Below are 24,843 nucleotides of genomic sequence, written 5' to 3'. Positions count from 1 at the left end.
GAAACGTGGAGCTGCAGAAGGCCCTGATTGAAAGCTGTATTTTCACTCTCAGAAGAGGATCTGTCCAACAGAACTGGCAGGTGAAATCAACAAGTGTTAATACTGGGAGAGGACTGGCCCACAGCAAGTGGCCGAGTTCACCTGCCTTCCCCTCTTCCCTTTTGAATATCTTCTCCTACCATCACTAGGAGAGAGGTGGTGCAGGAGAGCATTTAGGGACTTCCAGCTTGTCATGGTCCCATCCTTAGAAGGCAAAGCTCTGGGGTGAAAGGAGCACTGCTCTGACAAATCACAAAAATCCAGCCTTCTCATCTTGTCTGCAGTGCTTGCCACAGCATTGAATTACTCTTTAATTGTTAGTTTTCCATAATGCTTGAATTTTTTTAGATGTGACAGAGCAAAGAAAAAGATTGCTTTATTTATTTTTAAGTCAAAGAGAAAATTTAAACTTTTCATTGCAAAGTTGAGAGCACATCTGCATGATTTGTTTCCTATTTGCATTAATTTAAATAATTTTCTACTTTCATTCAGCGATAAGGCAATTATACAGACTGATAAATTATGGACTGTTATAACTGTGTTTTTCACTGCAGCACCATGCCCTGAACCGATATTCTCCTCCACTGCTTTAAGATAAGATAGGTCCTTCTAAAATACAAACCTAGAATACTATTTCTGTTTTCAGACAGATACAATTTACTTATCTTTCAAAGTTGATATATATTCTTGTACAGTACTATTCATTCACCAGTGGTTTTCTCGTAGACCGTGATAAGATGGAAAATATTTATAAGATTACAGAATTGATCTGCCTATTTATATATGTGCTACTTTTTAATGAAAAATTGTCTGTATTTGTTTTGTGGGACAGCATAGGCTGTTATATTACAGAGTGGAGTACTTTAAAATTACAGATACCTGTCCACTACTAAATTTAAAATGCCGTTGAAGAAATTGATTTGGTAAAACTCCCAGATGAGTTAGTGGGTAATCCTAGTTGTTAAAAAGAAAGTATTTTCTCCTTCTAATTTTTCTCCTAGGAGTGATTCAATAAGCATTCAAAGATAATGTGTAAGATCCATTCTGATCCAAACGCATTCTTCCAAATTCCTTCCATCTACAAACACAGAGGTGTCAAATCTTCTTTCCACAGGATACTTTTCTTGGTCTTCCACAAATACTCAGAAATGGTAATGCTGTTTTCTATAGGCATGTTTGTTATTTTTCTCAGTTAGAATAACTGCTTTTATTTTTTTTAAAGCCAGGTATTTGTCAAAGGTTAGCAGAATACAGAAAGTTTAAAGTGTTACAAAAAAATCTTCTTAGAAGGATTCTAATACTTTTTTACCACTTAGTTTGTCTATGAAATTCTTAGCAACTTAGCAACCTGACCATAGTGACTGAAACAGGGTGCTTTACTGCAGAAGTCACACCTATAAATGTGTTTTATTCTGACAAAAAAAGATGAGGAAAGGTGAAAGAATTTGTTTCATCATGTTTTTCCTCTAAGTCCTAATGCCTAAAATATCTTCCTAAGGAGAACACAGCTAAATTTTTGTTTCTTAGAAGGAGTACTGCACATTGATTGTCTTTATCTTTTTCAATTTACAATATATTACAAAAGTGAGAATTCTGAAACATGATTTATGTTCATTGCAACAATAGAACATGTTTTTGTGCAGTAATTGCCTCGTTTAACAATAATTTAAATCTTTAATGCAATTTCATAAGGAACATTTGGCTCAGCAATATGAATGTAGACCAGACAGAATAACCAGTAATAGAGCAGGAACTTATTCCCCAGTAATATTTCTAAGGACAATCTATTTCCAAATCTGCATTAACTCAAGGACTCTACCATAGGTTAAGAATTATTTCTGTAGCTAATCCTTGACACTGTTTTAGAGAGTACACTTCTTGCATGAGTTGCAACATGCAAATTTCTATGAAACCATAGAAACCATGACAATCAAACTGTGTCATAAATAGTACTCATGAGATGGATGTCATCGCCACAAATGATAGCTGAACATTTGAACCTTCTTTCCGTATATATTTTCTTTTCCCCCGTCTTTGTTCTGCAGTGAATTGTAGTGCTCAAGAAAATAAGCTGGGAAACCATGAAGCTCAAAGATAGTCTAGAAGATATAACTGAAGCAGACCATATTCTTTTACATAAGGTTAACTGATATAGAAAAATCTATCTCCCTTGCTCTATGTCCCAAGAAAACAACACCAATAGCTGCATAGTAGAAATGGAGGCATTCATATCTGTCTTGAATCTCCTTAGTCTGCAGGAGAGGGTGAAGGTAGGAAGGGAAAGGAGGGAATGGGGAGGGAAAGGAGGGAGCAACATACAGCATAACACAATATAAAGAAAAAAACAATGAAACAAAAATATACTAGCAAGTTCAGCAACATGACTGACTATACAGCAGATGTGCTGATTCGACTGCATTGGTTTTAAACAAAATTAAAAAATAAAATTGCCAAAAGACACTAAATTATAATCCCACATGTTTAAAAAAATCACGGAAAACAGGTTTATTACCACCACTATCACAGTTTAATAATATGCTTAAAGATGTCCAAAATATTTATATACAAACATCAAAATAAAGTAGGGCTTTTATCAACTAATTACCAACAAAATTGCCTCAAACCCCTGCAGACTTTTGGTTCCTTCTGAATAATTAAAAAAATACATGCTAGTAATCTGACACAGTTAATGGCATAAAAATAAATATGTTCAAAATTTTATAACATTTTTCTGAATATTTCAATAAAACTAAGAGCACTGACTTCTGATGTACCAGCCAAAGTCTGTTCTTGCTGAGCTCTAAAGGCAAGTATTTGATATCCATCAATGTAGTGATTCTGATTATCAAAGAAATTTAAAACACCCTAAAGGAGATCAGAAGAACTACTGTCAATGGCATTTCTTTAAACTTGTATTGATGTAACAGGATTAATAAGTAATCCTTGGGGATATGATCACACCAGCCATCTTTCACAAAAAAGTATCTTACATGAGGCAATAAGCATGTATCTAACACCATCTGAGAGGACTGAAGTGCCCATTACTGTCAATTTTCTTCCACCTCTCCTGCCCAAATCACAAAACTAATTTCTAAGAAATTATTGGTAAAATACAGTCTCCTGCAATGACAGTCTTTCTCCCATGAAATTATATGAATATGCCAGAAAACAGCATCCTGCATGCTTGAATGTTTGACGCCAGGAGCAATCCATGCCTTCACTGCTGTCTTCTGATTCACAAAGCTGTGTCAGTTCACATCCTGTGATAAATTTCACTTGTAAATCTATGGCTGAATACACAACATGTTTTGTATTATTGGTTTACATTTCCCCATCATCCTCTTGCTGTAGGGATCTCTGTGAAAACTCCTTTCTCCATCAGAGGACTGAAATATTTCATTGCAATCAGTGCAGGTGCCTGAAGGCACCAAGAGGCCTTAATTGTCCAGACCTGCCTCACCAGCGACCCTCAGTCGTGCACCCATTCCCTCGGATCTGGGGACATCTAGACCAGGACTGAGCCAGGTGCACTTCTCAGAGGTACAACTCTTCCCAGTCCTGCTCCTGGCTGTTCCTTCACTGTCATTAGGATTTCCCAGACTAACTTCTGGTCTGACTTGCTACCTCACCTTTTTCTGGATTGCTGACTGCTGGATGGTCCTTCCTGTCCAGCAGTGAGGATTCACTCCCAGATTCCCCACTCCTGTGGACCAGCCCCAAAACCCATATTGGAGCAACATGGAGGTAGCTGTCCCTCCAGTAAATACAGTCTTATTACCCATCTAATTAATGTGACCTTTCTTGATTTTGAGATCCTTATTCACTGTTACATGTGAAAAAAACCCAAAAAACCAAAAACCTTTCAGGAAAAGAAAGAAAAATATACATTATTTTTGAAGTCTTTGATTTGTTAAAATGAGCTTTTCATCCTCACTTTACATAAAGTATTGATGACAGTATATGAAAGCAAAATACGATCTTTAAGCTCTTTGAAATTGCAAAAGAGATTTTAAGTTATTTTTACATAAATCCAAAATGAAAAGGAATTGTAAGTTATTAGTGACCTTGTGCAAATGTGCATTAAAAGGCTTTCGTGCAAACTGCATAGAAATTACAAAGAATTATATCATCTTAGAACTTTTATATGTGAGCATGTTTATGGATAGCTTAAGAATGTCTATATTCTACCTTCCAATTTTGTGATGAATAGAATTCTAGTAAAAGAAAGAAAATGCTATTAATATTTGCTAAACTTGAAAACTGTTCATGTCCTACTTTCCCTCATTGCAAGTATTTAATGTCACCTTTAGCCAAAACTAGTAAAGACAATATAGTCTATGTAAAGATATAGAATGAATCAAATTTAATTCTTAATAAAACCCACTAATTTTTGTATGTAAAATTGTAGGAGAAGGGAAAATATGAATAAAATTGTTGAAGCTTTGTGTCATTGTACTCTGTACAAATACTTCTAAAACCCCTGTATGGTTATCTGGGTACTTTTGTTGAAAGCAGAAGGCTGGGATCAATCTTTAGAAGACTGTCTTCAACTTCACAGGGCAATTTCTCAGTGCAATCAGACTCTCAGTGAACTTCCTGCTGTGATTAGGGAAAAACAGACAATAGCACACAGTAAAACTTTGATATCTGCAGAAAAAAGAACATGGAAAAAGTAGGCAAGAGATACATCATATGAAAAATGAATGCACTTTGATGCTTACATTATTTTAGGACAGAAGTGAAGCATATTCCCTGTCTCTATCAACTAATGAAGGAATACATCTAAGACTCTAGGAAGATATGATGTTTTACGGTCTACTTATGTTTCCACAGATGTTCTAAATACCATAGGGCTTTTTATATAAACATGCATGCTTAGTATGCCAGGGATTGTAAAAATGTGGTAAGATTTAATTAGCATTTAAAAACATCCAGACTATTATTTGAACCATATTTTGTGGTAATAGTAAGGGACATCTCTGAAAGCATAGACAGCAACTAGGTACCTAGTTACTATTTATTGCCTTTGCAGATATAAAGAGTATTCTAGGGGACTGAAAAAAGAACATCACCCTGATATGCTGAAAAGTTTCAATTAAGTGATATCCATTACCATCCTATCACACTCTAGTAAGTTTATTGGTCTTCAATCAGAATTTCAGTAATAATTCTTTGGAATCTCAACTGAGAATGAGAGAAATGTAGATGGTCAAAAGTGCCTGAAAAAACAGATTACTATTTCTCAGGTCATGTAATAGTTTCATGCTTAAAAAACTCAAACAACAATTCTGAATGAAGCCACCACAGGTAACTGAACCTTTGAACAGAGAGCTTTGACTGGAACTCAGGCCGAAAATAGAAGTTTATGAGCTTTGGAAGAAGGAGCAGGAAAATGAGGAGAACTACAAGGATGTCATGAGGTTATGCAGGGATAAAACTAAATACATAGATGCCTAAAGGCCCTAAATAAAATTTAAAAAAAATGTCTAAATTCTTTAAATACATCAGCAACAAAAGGACAGTTAAGGACAATCGTCATTCTTTAACAGATGCAGAGGGAAATGTAATGACAAAGGATGAGGAAAAGTCTGCCTTCTTTCCCTCAGTTTTAAATGTAAAATAGTTGTTCTTGGAGTACCCAGTCCCCTGAGCTAAAAGACAGGAACAGGGAGCAGAATGAAGCCTCCATAATCCAGGGGGAAATGATCAGCTACACCACTTAGACATATACAGTGTGTTTCAGTCTAAAGGGCTGGGTGGAATCCACCCGAGGGTACTCAGGAAGCTGGCGGAAGTACTCGCTGAGCCACTTCCCATCATATACCATCAGTCTTGTCTAAATGGGGAGGTTCCAGTGGACTGGAGATTGGCCAGTGTGATGCCCATGCATAAGAAGGGTCAAAAGAAGGGTCAAAGGAGGATCGGCAGAGCTACAGGCCTGTCAGCCTGACCTCGGTTCCAGGGAAGATTATGAGCGAGATCATCTAGAGTGTCATCACATGGCATGTGCAGGACAACCAGGGAATAAGGCCCAGCCAGCACAAGTTTATGAAAAGCAGGTCCTGCTTGACCAATCTGGTGTCTTTCTGTGACAAAGTGACTGGATTAGTGGATGATGGAAAGACCACGATGTTTTTCGCCTGAACTTAAGCAAAACCTCTGACACTGTTTCTTATAATGTTCTGGCGAAACTGGTTTCTCATGGCTTGTATGGGTATACATTTCACTGGGAAAAAAAGTTACTGGATGGCTGGGCCTGAAGTGTGGTTGTGAATGTAGTTAAGTCCAGTTGGCAGCTGGTCAAAATTGGTGTTCCCCAGGGCTTGGGTAAGGGGATAGGTCTTTTTAATATCTTTACCAATTATCTGGATAAGGGAATTGAGTTCATCCCAAGTCGATTTGCAGATGACACCAAGCTGAACTGGAGTGTAAATATGTTGGAGAACACGAAGGCTCTATACAGGCTAAATTGATGGATTGAGGCTTATTGTATGAGGTTCAACTAGGGCACATGCTAGGATCCTGTACTTGGATCACAACAACTCCAGGCAGCACTACAGTCTGGGGGAAGGGTAGCTGGAAAACAGCCCAGTGGAAAAGTACCTGGGGGTGCTGGTCGACAGCCAGCTGAACATGGTCCAGCATGTGCTCAGGTGGCCAAGAAGGCCAGTGGCATCCTGGACTGTATCAGCAATAGTGTGGCCCGCAGGACCAGTGATTGTCCCCAGTACTTGGCACTGGTGAGGCCACACCTCAAGTCCTGTGTCCAGTTTTGGGCTTCCCACTCCAAGAAGGACATTGAGGTGCTGGAGTGTGTCCAGAGAAGGGCAGCAAATCTGATGAAGGGTCTAGAGCACAGGTGTTATGAGGAGCTGCTGAGGGAACTGGAGTTGTTTAGCCTGGAGAAAAGGAGGCTCAAGAGGAAACCTTATCTCTCTCTGGAACTACCAAAAAGGAGGATGTAGCCAGGTGGGGGATGGTCACTTCTTCCACGTAGCAAGTGATAGGACAAGAGGAAACATCCTCAAATTGCATTGGGGGAGGGTTAGATTAGATATTAGGAAAAAAGAAAAAGTCTTCACCAAAAGGGTTGTCAGGCATCGGAACAGGCTGTCAAGGGAAATGGTTGAGTCACCATCCCTGGAGGTATTTGAAAGATTTTTAAATGATGCACTTGGGGACATGGTTTAGTGGTGGACTTGGTCGTGCTCAGTTAACAACTGCTCTCAGTGACCTTAAAGGTCTTTTCCAATCTGAACAGCTCTATGAAAAAGCAGAAGAGAGTGGAAACAAAAGTCCTCTTAACCACTCTTTTTTCCTTTGACCTCCAAATTTTTACTGCCTTTAAAACCATACTTTCCTTTCATTTTTAGAATTGTTGAGTAGTTTCTACAAGATCTTTCCCATACCACCTCTAAGAAAAAGTTGAGAATCAAAGCATGATTTGTTCTGAAAAGTTCTGAATTCTCTGAGTCCTTACCTTAGTCATAGCACTATAAAGCCTAAGAGGTTCTTTCAATTTTTCGTCTCCATAGCTTCAAACATCAAAATGACAGTGTAGTGCAGCAGTGAATGATCAGCAAGAGAACTTAACGTTCCAAAGTCAAGCTGACCAGTAAGTGTCAGAAACAACTTGTGCAGTCATGCTGTCATTACCATAAATAGTATCTTTATCACACATTAATGGAAAAGCTACAAGATAAACCAGTTAAACACTCTGGAAAGCAGGACAATATTTTCAAATACTAGATACAGATAATCATAAAAAATGCAGATTTCAACGGACCTCATAAAGTTCAACATCTCCACTCCAGCTCAAAGCAACATAAAATGATCACAATTGTTAAAAGAAATGGGGAAAACACAGCATTTAAACTTACACCTTGAAAATGCTATGTTCCACTAAAGTAAAATAATAGAAATGTAAAATTCATCTTAGGATGAATCAGGAAATAAAACTCATATCTTTATCTTATTAACTGGTTAACCATGAGTGTAAAAGCAGAGAGTGCACTGCACTCTTCATCTTCAGCAGAACTAAACACAGAGAGTGGATCTGAGTCTTCCTTGGAGTATCAGAGCCAGCCAAACAAAGAAAGACAATCCCATTGGAAATAAGTTTTTGTTGTACTGTTTATATTTAGGCATGATTCCCAGCACAGGCTGCTTTTGATTTCTGATATAGTATCAATTGCTGGGTAACTTAAATGAAGTTAAAACATTGTTACACTCAATGGGTAGTTTATTAATGGATATATATTCCTCACTAATTGACAATATTAAAATGCGATGTGACTAACAACGCTTAAAAGACATTCCAGTCTTAACTGGAGGTTTTGAGGCAGCTAATGCTTCAGTTTCTTATGTCTCTATTCATTAGATGTCTGAAACATGTCAAGTGCTAAGACACTGTTTCTCTTGCTGGTATCCTTCCAACCTCATTACAACTTATTGAAGAATTGTCTTCTGTTACTTGATAATGCACTTTAAAACAGCATCAAAAGTAAGTTAGAATTCCCGTTTTTTATGCAAAATTTCGAAGAAGTTCAGGGGAAAAAAATATTTTTTTTAGAAAAAAGGTTTTAGATTATAAACATTTATCAAGCACTATTTGCATTCCTCAGTATAATGATAATCAGAACACAGAAACTTTCCATAGATTTGTTTCTTGAAAATATCTCCAATCCCAACTGCATGCAAAATCAGAGTAAAATTGGAGTGTAGACCATTCCCTGTGGCCCAAACTGTAGTTGGGAAAATAAGAGGTAAAAACCCCAACCACTACTAACAAAAAAACCTCACCCAAGAGCACCTTGAAATTTTAATTGTGTGTTAGCAACAGTAGAAATTAAAAATACAAAACTTAAAATACATTTTTATTTTCTAGCGAATGAACAATTATCACTTACAGTATAAACTTCCTAGTTGCAAATTTATACCACAATTATGCTTTGAAGAGAACAACATGAAAGCAATATTTGCAAGCAAATTAAAATGAATAGAACAAGTAATTTTTTTAGTTCGAAATTAGTCTCTAGACAATGTTTCTACATAAAAATGGTTGAAGATTTTGTTGCTATTTTATTTAATGCAGAAGACTAACCGAGCTGCTTGTTATTATTCTTGATTAAAACCTTCTTTAAGTGATTACATAAAAGAGGGTCACTTTCACTGTAGGACAGACATATGCATTTCTAGTTGAGGATTACAACTAATTTGTTATTGAGCAGAAGTATCAAAATACAGTTAATCACTCCAAAGACATTTACATGAAGAAGTACACAAGCCTTTTAGGTTTTGATATGAAATGGTTAAATAAATAGGCAAATCCAGAGACACTTGGTCCTGACCAATTTATTATGATGCACTTGCACAATGTCACTTATCATCAGGAGATAGTCAAGGTCTAAAAAATGTCGTTACCACAAGTGGTCCTTCTGCAAAACTACATCACTGTCTTGTTGCTTAAAGCACAATGTCTTATCATGCCCAAATTCCTGTATCCAGGAAACAGGAATAAAACTATCTCAAATTACACATACATTGTGATTATAAAGCACTTTGAGGTCTATAAATCAGAACCATTTTCTACAGCAATTTAGCAATAGGGTGGCTATGGCAAGGAAACAACGTGGATATTCAGGCCAATGAAACCCACAAGTGTTATAAAAAGGAAATAGTCAGCTTTTGAGAGTTTGCAGCTTCATTTACAGACTGCATGCTACATTCTTAATTAAGTTCTAAGCCCTCCTGCTTGGAGGGTACAGTAGCAACAGCTACAAATACTGGCGACATTAGAAAGTGGAATAGAAACAGACTACAGAGGGAAGCTATCAGTGTTGTGGACCCTATAACCACAATGTACATTTTTCATGGCATCTACTTCTAATCTCATCCTGTAATGAAGTACCACAAAACAGCTACAAAATATGGGGCCATGTGCTTCCAGGGAGCATCTTCCAGTTTATTCTTCTCTAGAGGGGAATAATGTTGAAATTGCTCAGTGATGCAAAGCAAAAAGTGACAGTTCTTAAAGACAGACCTGCTTCAAACACATTCCCACAGACATTTTGCAAATAAACAGCAGGTGTAATTTCGGATTGAACGTATGTAAACCTCTTAAATTTCAGAGTGATTTTCTTTAACCCTTACAAAAATGTACAGAATGGTAAGAATGGTAAGAATGGTGCCTTCCTTGACTGACTTCTGAAGGTCTTTAAATGGAGCTTAAATCTGTGAAAAGTAACCTGATGTCTACCTTGAAAAAATTATCTAAAATTAGAGAGAACTGAATTCTGGTATTTACTTAAGAACAAAAAAATTCCCTCTCTATGAAAAGATCAAGGGTTACCAACCCATCAGTACACATATACTTAAATTTAGACATCTGAGACTGAAATGATGAAATGTTATTTCAGCTACTGCATCTAGCCTCGTTGAAGGTTTGCAGATTTTCTACTCTTCCCCTGATAAGAATAATATAATAAGTAAACAGTGTCAATTTATTTAATGAGTCCTGGAGAAATAAGAAATATTAAGAATTATCTTACTATATTGTGCTTCGGACATTAATAGATGTAACTGGGTTTTCACAAAAACTGAACATGCGAGTATTGCCTAAGATCAAAAATGCCTACATATATGTCTATATACTTTTATGACTTTTTTTTTCCAATGACAAGTTAAAAACTACATTAGAATTCAAGACTCAATTAAAAAATTAAGTCCTCTACACAACATGAAATTCTTATTTATTTAGCACATACCTTTTGCTCTTTATAAGCTAACCTCAAAAGAAGAATGCAGAAACTGGGATGGTATGCTCGTTATGCATGTCAGAGGAGATCAAAGAAGATTCAGTGGAAGATAACCATTTGAAAGATGAATTCCAAATTCTCCAGAATTCTTAGAAGCAGAAGAATAAGTCACAGAGAATTTCAGTTCATATCTGGTTTCCAGTTCCTGAATCATTCAGTTTTGTCAACAGTAACTTTGGAGGCATTTTCGCTTGCCACAGTTACACAGTGTTGCATCTATATATTTTGGCTGGTCAATAATTAAAAAAAAACCCAACCTATCCAACTATGCAAACTTCTTGTTTTCACTGCAATTATACATAAATATAAAACCCTCTGCACAATAACCTATCAGGTTATTTTCACAGTTATTTGTGAAAAATAGGCATTTTCACAAGTGAAACAGTGCCATCTTGTGTATTGTGGACCTTTTCGCTTGTCAAAGTAGAAATATTATTTTTCCCAGGGGACATTCAGATATTTTTAATTTTCCCCTGAGAAAGATACCAAGTCCCATAGATAAAGTTTGAAATTTACTGTTGAAAATAGTTGTTCAGGTTGTTCAGCAAGCCACATTAAAATCATATCTTTCATTGAAGCAAGAAAAATGAAAGCCAGTTTTCAAATAAAACACCAAAGGGAAGTTAGATTCAGTTCTTCACAAACACATTTTAATCATATAATTTATTAGACTGCAGCCTCCCTACATAATGGTTTAGATTCAGTTTTAATTAACAGCTTTTAACTTTAATTTTTATAGGATGGATCCCCATTTATTTTTTGTCTCTGAGTACCTATGTAACTCCTTATCATACAATTTAAAAAGTATTGATGACCATAATTTAAAGGAGAAACATAGCCAAAAAAATTTTATTTTCGGTTTATAGATACTACTCTAAAGTCTTATTGCTGTAGACAACTGGCAATATTTAATTGGTATTTTAACATTCATATATCATATAAAAATGAGCAAGTAAGAACTTTAATTAATGGTTCACATTTGCATTCATTTGAATGCCAAAAAACCGCAAACCCCACAAACAAGCCCACAAAGAAAACTCTGTTTAACAAACACTAATGTGGATTCAGAATAATTAATAACTCTAGAGCAGCTCTTGATGAGTGCTTTCATAAATTTAAAATTGTGTGGTGACATGTACTGCCTATAATTTGGGTAGTTGTCTTAACCGTTGACAATTCAATGCTTTTTGTATCTGTAAAATTATTAACTCCTGCTGATGAACTCAAACTTTGTTCAGAAAAGCAAGCTGAAGGACACAGCTGTATATTGTACAAGAAATTCAGCAACAATGATAAAATGAATATACTTTAAAAATGGGCGTAAATATGTCACCTATTTCTATAATTTAAAAATTTCAATATTTCTTAAACTTCTTGTAAGTTGACACAAACATTAGAAAACTTTCAAAACATAAACAGACTTCTGTAATCGTAGATAAACACACTGTATCATCCAGCTGCATACTTCAAATAAAAACAACTATCATCTGAAAGGCAGATTTCTGGGGAATAAAACACTAGACAAATGGCAAGATTGAATGTCATGAGTTGATATGTACCCTAAAGGTAATTATGAATTGAATCATGTTTAGATTAGGAAAAAAACCCTCTGTCTATCACAGGCATAATCTCAAGAGTACTCCATGTCACACTTTTAACTTGCTGTGCTGAAACTGCTAGAAATATTTGTATTCAAAGACCAAATATAATTTGACACATTGCATATCAAGGAGCTGTACTGAGATTAAGGAATAAAGGATAGAAACCTTTATGTCTTCTCTCTATTTCCCATACACTGGTTAATATACACATTTCCAAACCAATGAAACTAAGGCGATCAAGACTCATTTTCTGCTCACACTTTACTTGCAAATCACAACCCTTAAGGTATTCTAAAATTTTCAGACAAGAAAACTAGCGTCTCACTAAGGAGAGTAAGCTCTCAAAAGGTTCAAAGTGATACTAACAAATTTCAAAATATTAAATATGCCACTCAGCTCCTAGGAGCAATCCTGGTGATGAAAGTCCCAAGCCCCAGAACTACAGAAGAGCCCTGACACGGAGATTGGATTTCAAGTATTACACCAAATAATTTAATCTTCTTTGGGCATAGATTGACACAAGGGCAAAAAGTACTGAAGTAGAGTAACACTGAAACGAACAGCAGCTGCAGTTAATGGGGGAGGGCCCTTGCTGGAGATAAATAAAATTGCTTTGTATGGAGGAGATGATAAAAGAAAATGTCTCTAGGTGAAAACTTAAGACCCCTGAGCTTAGTTCTCAGTTTTTCTAAATTTCTATCACTACAATTGACATATCCACTATATATTTCTACATATGTAAATGCATGTACATGCACACACATACACATACACATATATACATGTGTCTTCTGTGTATACTTACATCATGTATGCATATAAAGTCATAATATAAAAATGTTACAACTTAGAGACTGTTTTCGAGCAGAGGTAATCCATTTGGGCAGAAAGCCATGGATCTCAGGGTCCAAAGTGGTTTGGACAACTTGTTCAGTACTTTACCACACCCCTATCCTACCTGTGCCTCTTATTTTTCAAATGCAGAAATAGGCTCCCAAGTCCATATGAAGTTTATGCTTTAAAAAGACGAAGTTTTAAAAGTTGCTTTGCATATCAATAGACTAAATCAAAAAGTGGTCACTAAAAATTTTATCCATTAAGAAAGCCAAAGCACACCTATAAGTTTGATTTTGCTTTTAAATCACATTCCAACAACTTCCACAAAGGTCATTGAGTTGTTAAAATGCAAAAATAAATCTTTCAGGTCAAAAGCCAAGTAGGTAAACAATAGAGATTTTTCTAGATGTACTGCATGTAGTACAGCTAATTTACTCTAGCTTCTTTACATAGAATTAAAAAAAAAAAACCAAAGAACCAAAATTTTACAGTCACTCAATATTACAAAACACTTTTTTTATGTTTATAAGTTCAATACTTAATTGCATTTAAAATACATTATTAAAATATGCTTGTGTAGTTTGCATGCTACTGCTTGGAAGCTGCAGAAGTAAGAGTAATTCAATTATCTGATTATCTGTTATGACTAACTTGACATACAGCAGGCATACATTAGAAAGAAAATAGTTGCTGCTCCATAAGCATATAGTGACTGTATTCAATCAAGCTCACATGAAAGTGAGAGTTCCATGTGGTGATTATAACACAAAGTGTTTTCTGCATCAGCTACAAAATAAGATCCCATAACAATAATAAGCAGTAGACTATATTTAAAGCTTTAAGAAGCATGCAAGTGCTACTAGGACCTCAAAACATGACTTTCTAATATTTGCATAGCTCATATGCAACCTGGTGGTTGCGTACCTGGGATATTTGCAGTGACAGCCATCCTCTTAAAGTAAGTCAAATTATTAAAAGGGATGTACAAAGACTATTAGGAAGCCCAAAATCTGGTTTTACCTCTACAATTGTATTAATTTCTTTTTTGTTTGTATATCATGTAGTAAAGAATTCTGACTGTATAAATTAATTTTGCATTTAGAGGAATTTGTATATACTTGCTTTACCAAGGATGACGCGTTAGAAATTCCTGGGTAAATCACTCACATGTCAGTCTAATATTCACAAAAAATCAACTTTGTCTAGGATCTCAAAGTTGATTTTAAAAGAGTTTTCAAAACACTGCTGATTATTTCTTTACTTTCTTTAGCTTTATGTCTTTTAAAATATGATGACGGCCTGAAAATTCAGGCCACTTGGAAATAACTTGTAATAAGAAGGATGTCAGTCTCTTCTCAAAAGTAACAAGTGATAGGACAAGATGAAACAGGCTCAGGTTTCACCAAGGGTCGTGTAGATTGGACATTAGGAAAAATTTCTTCCCAAAAGGGTTGTCAAGTACTGGAACAGGCTGCCCAGGGAAGTGGTGTAGTCACCATCCCTGGAGGTATTTCAAAGATACATAGATGTGGCACTCAGGGACCTAGCTAGTGATGAACTTGGTAGTGCTGGGTTAATGGCTGGGCTTGATCTGAGAGCTCTTTTCCAATCTAAACAATTCCATGATTCTATGATTCTAAGGTAAGATTAGGCAAACTGCACCCTTTGCAAAATAAGGGTGTGACATCTGAGTTCTATAATTTTAGCTACTGTATCTCTTCATGCCATCTCATATATCCTATGTGAAGAGTCAACACAAGCTGAAAAAGTGTGCTAATAGAGAAGCAAATGAGGCTATACCAGCTAATAGATTATATCCTTTGTCTTAATTTGACTTAATTTGGCAAATTATTGGTAGAATACAATTTAAGTATGAGAACTATCAAGAGAAATTCTTTACTTCCAACTAATTTACTACTTATATACATCCACTGTGTTTATCGCCTAAGGCAGACAGATGCTTTTACACATTTTCTAGGTCTCATCTCTGGTAAAAACAAATTTTTCAAAAGTGAGGTCTGGGCAGAAGGTTAGTAGGAGGTAATGGTAAAATAATTTTTCCACGTAATGGAAATGTGATCTTTTAGTCACAATGGGTAAGAGCTTGGTTAACAAAATAATACTGCAGATATTGTGAAAACAGATTTCAGCGCAGGCTGTCAATGAGCCACACATTTCAGAGTAGAAGGTATAATAACACTGAAACCCACTAGATTCAGAGGAGAAAAGTATTGCCTGTAATCTCACCTGCCACTAAATAGAGAAGTGGATCATATCCTAGTGTGACTGATTAATAAGCTTCAGCTTTAACTTTTAGGTTTGGTTAATTATTTACTGATAACATTTCTCATTATATTATTTACCAATGTTGTGCATAAACCAAGTCATAAAACTATTCTGAAGCCTGTGAAATGTAAATATATGAAGCAAAGAGGGCAACTCACATACTTGTAATAAATACTGCACATCTAAGGAAAACATTTTTTGTTTCAATATTTTGTCAGATACAATATCCATTGAGAGGACTCCTAAAATTACAATATAACTGGAATCTAGGTTCTCATATATGTTTCTTCAATTTTTTTTTTCCCCTCTTATGGATCATAAAACACCAAGAAAGAATTAAAATCTTGCATGAACTAGTACTGTTGACTCAGGAATGATTCTGCTGCACCACATTATATGAGTTGGCCCCATTTCATTACCCTTCCTTAAAATGTGCCACCATCTTACATAAAATCAGCCCATAACTCCTTTAAATTTAGCTCATCATCCAGAATTAATGTTTTTTGAATTAATAATAGAATCTGGTGAATTGGAAGGGATCCACAAGGATCGAGTCCAACTCCTGGCCCTGCACAGGACACCCCAGAAATCACATCATGTGCCTGAGAGCATTATCCAAAACGGCTTGAACTGTGTCAGGCTTGGTGCTGTGACCACTTTCCTGGGGAGTCTGTTCCAGTGCCCAGCCATCTCCGGGTGAAAAACTTTTTCCTGACATCTGACCTAAACCTCCTCCAACTCAGTTTCATGCTGTTTCCTCGAGTCCTGTCACTGGTCACAGGAGTGAAGGGATCGGTACCTGCCCCTCTGCTTCTTTGATGTTGAAGACCACAATGAAGTCTCCTCTCAGTCTTGTCTTCTCCAGGCTGAGCAGACCAAGTGACCTCAGCCACTCCTTGTTTGGCTTCCCCTCCAAGCTCTTCACCATCCTTGTTGTCCTCCTCCCTAATAGCTTAATGCCATTTTTGTACTGTGGCACCCAAAACTGAACACAGGACTCAAGGGGAGGCCGCACCAGTACAGAGCAGAACAGAGAGGGACCAATATTAGGTAGTTCTGTTCTCAGAAATGATTCCCAATAATCATTGCTATAATACCAGTGGAACACGAACTGTGCTTGAGTTGGGAAAAGTTGTACGGACAGTAACAATTCACCTATAGAGGTACCCAAAACAAAGAAACAAAGAAACAAAGACCTCAAACAAAACAAAACAAAATTCTAAGAAACCCATTGTCAACAGACATAGTCTGGTTTGAATGAAAGTTGAGCCCTCAAATTTGCTGCTCTTTCATTTAATATTTTCCCTCAGGAATAATGATCAAATTGTTGTCATAACTCCAGTATAAACTAGTATGTGGTTTTTTTTTTATCAAAGTAACATATGTAGTAAGCTATATAGCTTCCTCGCTATGTTACTTATCAGTGAAGACTAAGTGTGTGAAAGCCAAGTGAACATGGCAAACGGATACTGGGAAGACCCACTTTAAGAGTTATCAGTCTCTGTGATTTCTAGAGTGCAAGAGGGAAAGACTGGTAGCACCTGCAGTGCTTTGCTGGTGCAGGGACATGACTGGGCCCTTGCAGCCTTCCTAAAGAACACTCACCTCAAGTAGTCCACTATGCTTTGGTGAGGAGGACAACTTGAGTTTATGATAATGGCAAACTCCTCCTATTTCCATTAGCCAGTTTTATAATATGAAATAAATATATTTCAAAATGCTTAATAATACGTATGTGAACCTATTTTTTTCTTTTTATCTGTGTTTTGGTAACACTGTTATCAGCCACTGCTATGGTGCATTTGAACTGGCATTTTAAGGAGACTCTAATGAGATGCAATAAAGCTCAGACACTGCAGATGAAAAACATAACTGAGCCATTATTTCCATTCTCCTCATCTACCATTCACTACATAACATGTGGTGCAAAGATGGCACAGCTTTGCACACATAAGTGAACTACTTGAGATCAAATTAGTTCTCAGAACAAACACTCATACAATTAGAACAAATATGCTGATTGTTGGAAAAACATCTGGGGAAAAAAAAAAGAAATATAACTCTAGGCAATCATATATTTCAAATATTCAAGGCAGAGGAAATAGAAAACATAAACACTGAGACCAGCATTGCTGTTGACTTGAAATATCTTCAACCCAGACTGGTGGGTTATGTCACTGAATATAAATAGAGAGATTATATTGTAGTTACTATCATTAACTTTGTATTTCATAAGGAAATTGCTGTTTAGACCTTATAATTAAGATAATGACCTACTTATTTTAGAAACAAGATGAAGAGGGAAGAATGATAGCATTTCTAAATACACTTGTGAACACAAATTTTTTTTGTCACAAATAAATATAATTTAACTAAACCCAAAGAATTTCTAGTCTTACTGCCTAATCTTTTCCTTGTCCAGCTATGAAACTGGTCCAGCTTCTATAATCTCATGAAATTTGTTTCTCCACGAGTGGAGAATCCAAACTTAATTCTAGCTGCATCACTCATCACAGCACATTTCCTGAAGAGTGATACCAGAAGAGTATCTTCTAAATAGGCATTTTTTAACAGAAGGACAGAAATGTGAATCACAAAACCTTAAGACAGGTGTTAAGGGGGAAAGAAATGTAATTCAACTTTTATTTTGGAACGAAAGAGACTAGAAGCTCCAAAATAAAGACTGCAACAAAAGATGTAAAGAGCTAGATATTCTTCACAGTGATGTATTTCAACTACTCTTCTATTACACAATTTTATTCACTAAAGGAAAGTAAATTAGTGCTCTAGCTGATGTTCAAGTGCACCTCTAAAATGGGATCCATGCAGCATTATCATTCACATTTTTGTAAGGGTTCCAATGTTTTGCTCTTGTCACTTTGTCATCTTCACTTAGGATTTTTTTTGTGTGGATTTTTGTGGATAAAGTTATTAATGCAGGCTTCTAATATACCATAAAATTCAAGTTCTGAAAACATTTTGAAGAGCTTCAAATGTGCTATGAAACAGGTTATCTGTCCACGTGTTCTACTTCCCAAGTAATAGGGCTTCACACACTATAGCATCCCCTGTTTTGGGGAAGCATTTCTTGACATTTAGCATTGTATTTCCTATTACTGCAGTGTGTCTCAGTAGTTAGTGAGAACTTTATCATTCCTGCATGTTACAATCTTTTATTCAAATGACTGCTTATTAACAGTCTGTTATCCAAATATAAATGCTTAAAATCACCCTTATTTATATCATTTCTGCTTAAGACAAGGGACTGCTGGCTCTGGAAACACATAGTAGGTACAGCTCTAATGAGACATGTTACAACAGGTCCAGCCATTCATTAAGATCTCTGAAAGCCAATTTTAAAATTCCCTGAAGTCTCCCAGCATGTAACAGAGGAAAAAATCCACCACATATGATGAAGATGGCTTCTGAAGAAGATTAAAAAATAATCTCCTCAGACATGTTCTGAGGTAACTCATGCTTTAATATACATATATGTTTAGGTGTAGAAATCAGAGTATAAGCACACTGATCAATTTTATGCACTAAGTTTCTGAATGTTTAATGGAATCTTTCATGCCAGTATTTCAGGATTAGTTAAATTTTCCGAACACAGGCATTATCACCATTTGAGCTATCCAGTGTGCTAAAGCAGCTGTTCCAACAGGGGCAAAATCACACATTAAACTTTTGGTTTTTTGGTGTCTCCCTTCCTTTTGTAGAGGTGGACAATCAAGGGTGCCTTGAACAATAGACATCAGTAGTTAAATGGAGGCTCTAGTGGTCAATGCACCTAAATACTGGTGAAGAGGGCAGTGAAGAAGACAGAGCCTGGCTCATCTCTGTGGTGAGTGACAGGCCAGCAGACAATGGACACAAATTAAATTACAATAAAATATATTTAAACCTAAGAAATAAAAAAAGGTTCACTGTGGAGTTTATTAAATACTCTTACAGATCTGGAAATATCAATATCCTTGGAGAGATTCAGAACCTGAGTAGACACAGCCCTAGGCAAACCTGCCTTAGTTGACCTGGCTCTATACTTTCTACTACACTTTTTTCTCCTCCTTACCCTTTCTATGTTTTATTGTGACTCAAGAGATTTGGGCACAAGCAAATGTAAAATAAAATTATAGGGAGAGAATTCCTTGCATAATAACAACTCCTGAAGCAGTAGGTTGACATTATCCAGTGTAGTTACATTACTAAAGGACCTGGTGAAACTAGTGAAACAATGTTTTAGCACTTCTTCTACACAAAATTTTCCAGCAATGCTACCACATAATGTTCTTCAGATTGAAGAGCTGCAAATTTAGGCCTTGATAACATAATTATTTGAAAAATATGACAAGCGCTTGTCAGTTAATATTTGCCTTCAATCTTCCTTTTCTCCTTAATACAGGAAATGAAATGTCATTGTTTTGAACCTGAGTTATTAAGAAGGCTATTGCTCAAAGAAAGGTAGGATTTTCTTTCTGAAGAGCTTTTTAATTTTCATTATTTTTAGGATTCAATAACTTGTCCCTAATAACAGGATATGCCACCTCTGCTCAGCACTGCTTTGAAAACTGGCTAATATTTAAAATGTGGAGCAGCGAAAACAGCAATGTATCTTGTCAAAAGGACGTGTCTGTTGAATGCTGCTGGGATGAATGCTAGGTCATGTTTTAATTAAATTCCTCATTAATTATCTGAAAAAAAGTATAAGGACCCTGCTAATGAGAGTTATGTATCCAAACTGGAAGGTGCCTTACAGACCAAACAACAGAGAAAAGTTTGGAATGTCAGGAAAGAAAATATCTTGTCTTTGATTTGGAATAGTTTTCATTATCTGGCAGAATTTAAAAAAAACAAGTATAGAAATGAAATTTAACTCAGTGCGGTTTTTTTTTGAACCAATGTGAAAATGACCAAGAAAAAACGGTAACTGAAGGGATAGATAATTGAGATGTAAGAAGAGGATAAAAAAGTATCCTAGATTTAGACTGGCATTACTGACAAAGAAAGTTTACATCAGTTCAAGAAGAATTCTATTACAGATTTTCAACTTTCTTTTTCACCTTCCAGGAGAAGCATCAGATATTTTAAGAATTAATTCTTTGTCAAAATATGTTTGAATGCCATAATGAGAAAAATGCTAAGGGAATAGTAAGAAAATATTTTCAAGGGTTGAGTGAAAACCATGTTTCTCTCAGGCAACTGTATCTAAGCAAATGTTTACACCAAAACCGAAATATTTTTAACTTTACGATAATAAACAGCCTCTCCATGTTTCTTTATTATTGTATCACTATATTACCCAAAATATTACCCTAAAATTTGTGTTGAATTTCAGCTCTATTGAAGTTGAGGGTAAAGCTTGGTGGCCCCTTGATTTTTAAAACTTTCTTACAGTGACAGTTTAGATTAAATACAAAATTTGGCACTAGAAGTAATAAAGGCTACCAGTTTTTTCAGAGATACTGAGCTATTATCTTTTAATTTAGTTCACTTTAAGAGTTTTCCTTCAAAAAATAAAATTTGCAACAATCTAAAGTCCATGAGAGTTTCATTAGTGTTTGCAATAATATTAACTGTTATACCTAATACAAGAAAATACATTACACAGGGCATGAAAGCAATATGAACTGTATTGATTCATTAAATGCATGTTTTCTTTTGCTATTGATGTACACAGATGATGAAAATGAATTTTGAATTTTGTTGTCTGTTACAGTTTAAGCAATCTCATTCATGTTACAGGAATGTGGTTTGTGCTTAATTTACCTTAAGCCAAGGCTAAATTTCTATAACCTTTGCAGTTCTGTTAACACTTTTTCCTACTCAGGAGTCTTCATGAATTCCTCTTTCTACCACTAAATTACATGGATCTGCATTTAATTATGAGAGCACTTACTAAGTGAAATAGAGGATAAATGAACTCTCATTTAACCTTAGCACCACTTGAAAACTGTAGACGTCAAAGATGATCAATAAGTGTTCAAAGCTTAAACCTTTTTCCTCTGGAACTGCTAGAGTTACTCTATCAAGAAGAAACACAACGACGCTGTTAGTGTTTGGCAGACTATGCGACTATGACCAGGTTATTTCTTGTTCCATAGATCGTTGATCATATAATGTAACAAAATGTAAATTATACAGGCAATTGAAAAGTATCACATCAGAGAATTTTCAGATCACCTGAGGAAGACCATGTGGAAGGATAATTTTAATTTGCTCCATGAAATGGAAGCCTGGACCTTATATTTTAATTAGAAAAACTCCACTGCAAGAGAATAACACAGAATTTTTAAGAAGTAATTGATTTCACTAAGCTGATTTAACATTCAGAGGCTGTACTTAGTACACATGCATTTTCTCTTTTTCTTGCCTTAGCAGTAAATATAGCAAAAGACAGAGTTTAAGAAATGCAAAATACCTCAGATGAGACAGAATGAATCAATGCTGCTGAATACAAGAGCTTTAACTAATTTGATTTGTTTTATCTTTTTTAAGGTATTTATTTAATTCTGTACCATTTTCTGATTGCAATTTATAGGCATCCCAGTCTTCAAACATAAAAAAATAAAAGCAAAGACCGAAACAGTCACTCCTGACTTATTGCGCAAAGAAAATTCAAATCTCGTTGAATGAAACATCACACTCACTGTCAAATTCTAAACTCAATGACCTTATAAAGAAAAACTTCCTGAAACACACAAATACTAACAAAAAGGTTTCAGTACAAGATATCTGCTGTATTTCTCAAGTAGAAGATTTTTATGCACATAACATTCCATGCACTTCTAATTTAATATAAACAAATATATTGCGACAAATTTCCTTCAAATTCTGCTCCCTTCTAAACCAAATAACATTATGCAATTTGCAGGGTGGGGAAATGGGATTAGGAAGGACTTTGTGTTGTACCTAGAATACTACCAAGCTGCAGGTTCTCAAACTAAAGGAAAAAAAAAAACCAAAACAATAAAAGCAAAAGGAGATGTAAATGACCCTTTTTTCTCAACCATTAGTCTCTGGAAACAAACTTACCTGCAATATATCATCACTTTAAAAGTGTTAGTTCACCGTTACTTGGAAACAGTAGTTAATACATTACTGAAAGATTTCTGGGATGGATGGGTTTTTTTCCCCTTTCACATGCTTTAACTGCAATGTTCAGTCAGCTGTCAATTATATATTGTTAAAAACATAGGCTTGCTGGGTTACAGAAAGAGTTTAGGTATGTTTCAACAGCAAAGTCATGTGCATATAAAGCCTTGAGTGGGCGCTTGCTTGAAAAGGTTTACATTCTACCCTCATCTGCACCAGTGACCTTCTGTTTCTCTAATAAATCCTGTATGTCTATTTTTAAAACCTCTAGTGATGTGTTGTCATTATCTGTGCTTTTTGCTTTATAAACTCACTCCTTTATTACTTTTGAAAATTAAGACTAGTCAGTCTCCCCAAACCTTTTCCCCAGAACAGCCACAATTGTAAGATGATGTATAAATTATCTTGGACAATAAATAAAACACGTGTGCTTTACCCATTGATAAGTTGCATTAATTTTATTTTTTTAATTAACTGTAAAAATTCAGAGTAAAAAATAATTTTGCATCACATTAGGAAAGATCCCAGGAATGATTATATATTGTAAAACTTAGCAATTCAGATTTACACTACAGGATCATATCAGCTGCCAATGTTCAGCATAAATCTTTTTAATAGGGATTATACATGTCTATCAATGGCAGAACAGGATATTAAACCCTTCAGGCATAATGCATTTCTTTTTCAAATTTGGATGATGTATAAGCCTGATTTCGAAAAAAATTACCTTCGTGTATCCACTTGCTTATATTGAAACATGAGGTCCAGTTGAATTCAGTGAGACTAAAAAGAGGGGCTAAAATTTATGCAGTTGTCTTCTACTTTCCAGGTATCAATAATTATTTCACTGTTGCAATATATTGCAGGGATGCACAAAGTCTCTTAATTCAGATGCCTTGAGGAATTTTAGGATCTAAATCACGAAGAACTAAAATCCTCCACATATTCTGAAAAAGTTTGACATGAATGAAAATAAAAAGCTCCTCACTGCAGCTATGCACACAAAATATAAAACAAACTGTTCATGTTTTAATTCAATTACAAAAAGTTATTAAAATATTCAGTGAAAATTTTGGCATATAAGTTTTTCAACTTAAAATTCTTCATTGCATCAAGGAGAGACAAATTAACCTATGGGCAATACAGAAACTTGATAGAAGCAAAGCCTGAAGGGTCACATATTTATCTCAAGATAAACCCTTATAAGAAAAAAAAATAGAAAAAACAATATGGAGAAATAGTCACAACCATTGCAGTTGTCTGTCAGTCAAGGAGAATCTAGAAAAACTAAGAGTTTCTAAGAAACTAAAACTCTGTGTTGGGACTTGATCTTCAGAGAGCTGTCTTGATACTGCCCAAAGTCAGCAATGATGAAAAAACTTTGGGATCCCTTTAAAAAAACATTGGAAACGGCTGTAAAAAGTGGTTTAAAAAGTGACAAGTATGTACAGACAAAGACACACCTGTACGAGACTGCAGCAAACCTAAAAGTAACTGACCGCCTAATTTATTTCTGAACTGTTGGTATAAGTTGTCCTGAATAAAAGGTTTGAAAACAGAAGAGTAAAAGATTATGTGAGCAGACCAGCAGATATTTACTTGTAGTTGTCAAAGATTAATGATTTTTCTCTGAGATGATACATGTGCTTCATGAGTGAAGGAAGGTGAGAGAATGAGAAATCTCCTGTCCACATATTTTAAAAAATTGATGTAAAATATGAAAGTTACTTTTTTTCATTTGTTTTGTTTTGTGTTTGGGGATGGTGAGGTGGTTTTGTTCTTGGTAGATTTTTTTATTGTTGTTTTGTTTGTTTTGGTTTGGTTTGGTTTTTTTAAGTGATCCGGCATACTGCTGAAAGCCACAAGAATAGAACTAATGATGACACCTATCGAGCTCTTCATGTGAATATGTCTTCACAGACAGCATAAAAGAGAAATGTCCAAATATTTATATTCATCTCATTAGACTGTATGAAGTATCAATTTTATCTCTCTTTTATCCATTCAAACTACTGTATGGCTGGAAATTTTTGGCAGCAGCTGTGTTCTCACTCACAACTCAATTTCTGCTCACAGTTTTAACTCTGGAAGCAAATGAGATAAAACCCCTGGTTAATGACTAGTAACATGACCTGTCAAGGGTTGTTATTATCCACTACTTTTTTTTAAAT

The 24,843-nt window shown here is 35.5% G+C and overlaps 1 protein-coding gene and 1 long non-coding RNA gene across 6 annotated transcripts in view; one reads left to right on the top strand and one right to left on the bottom strand.

Annotated features, from left to right (window-relative positions):
- The window catches only part of CDH18 (cadherin 18), a 521,943-nt gene that overhangs the window by 278,641 nt on the left and 218,459 nt on the right, over positions 1 to 24,843 (bottom strand). The gene's annotated exons all lie outside the window — the stretch shown is intronic.
- Positions 1 to 24,843, top strand: part of LOC121674380 — a 50,994-nt gene that overhangs the window by 8,437 nt on the left and 17,714 nt on the right. The gene's annotated exons all lie outside the window — the stretch shown is intronic.

This window comes from Corvus kubaryi, unplaced genomic scaffold (genome assembly GCF_017639235.1).
Source record: "Corvus kubaryi isolate FWS band 111438036 unplaced genomic scaffold, C.kubaryi_AGA036_p1.0 68, whole genome shotgun sequence".
In the NCBI taxonomy this organism is placed as follows: domain Eukaryota; kingdom Metazoa; phylum Chordata; class Aves; order Passeriformes; family Corvidae; genus Corvus; species Corvus kubaryi.
Note: the sequence above shows the minus strand (reverse complement) of the source record. Positions and strands in the feature narration are given on the sequence as shown.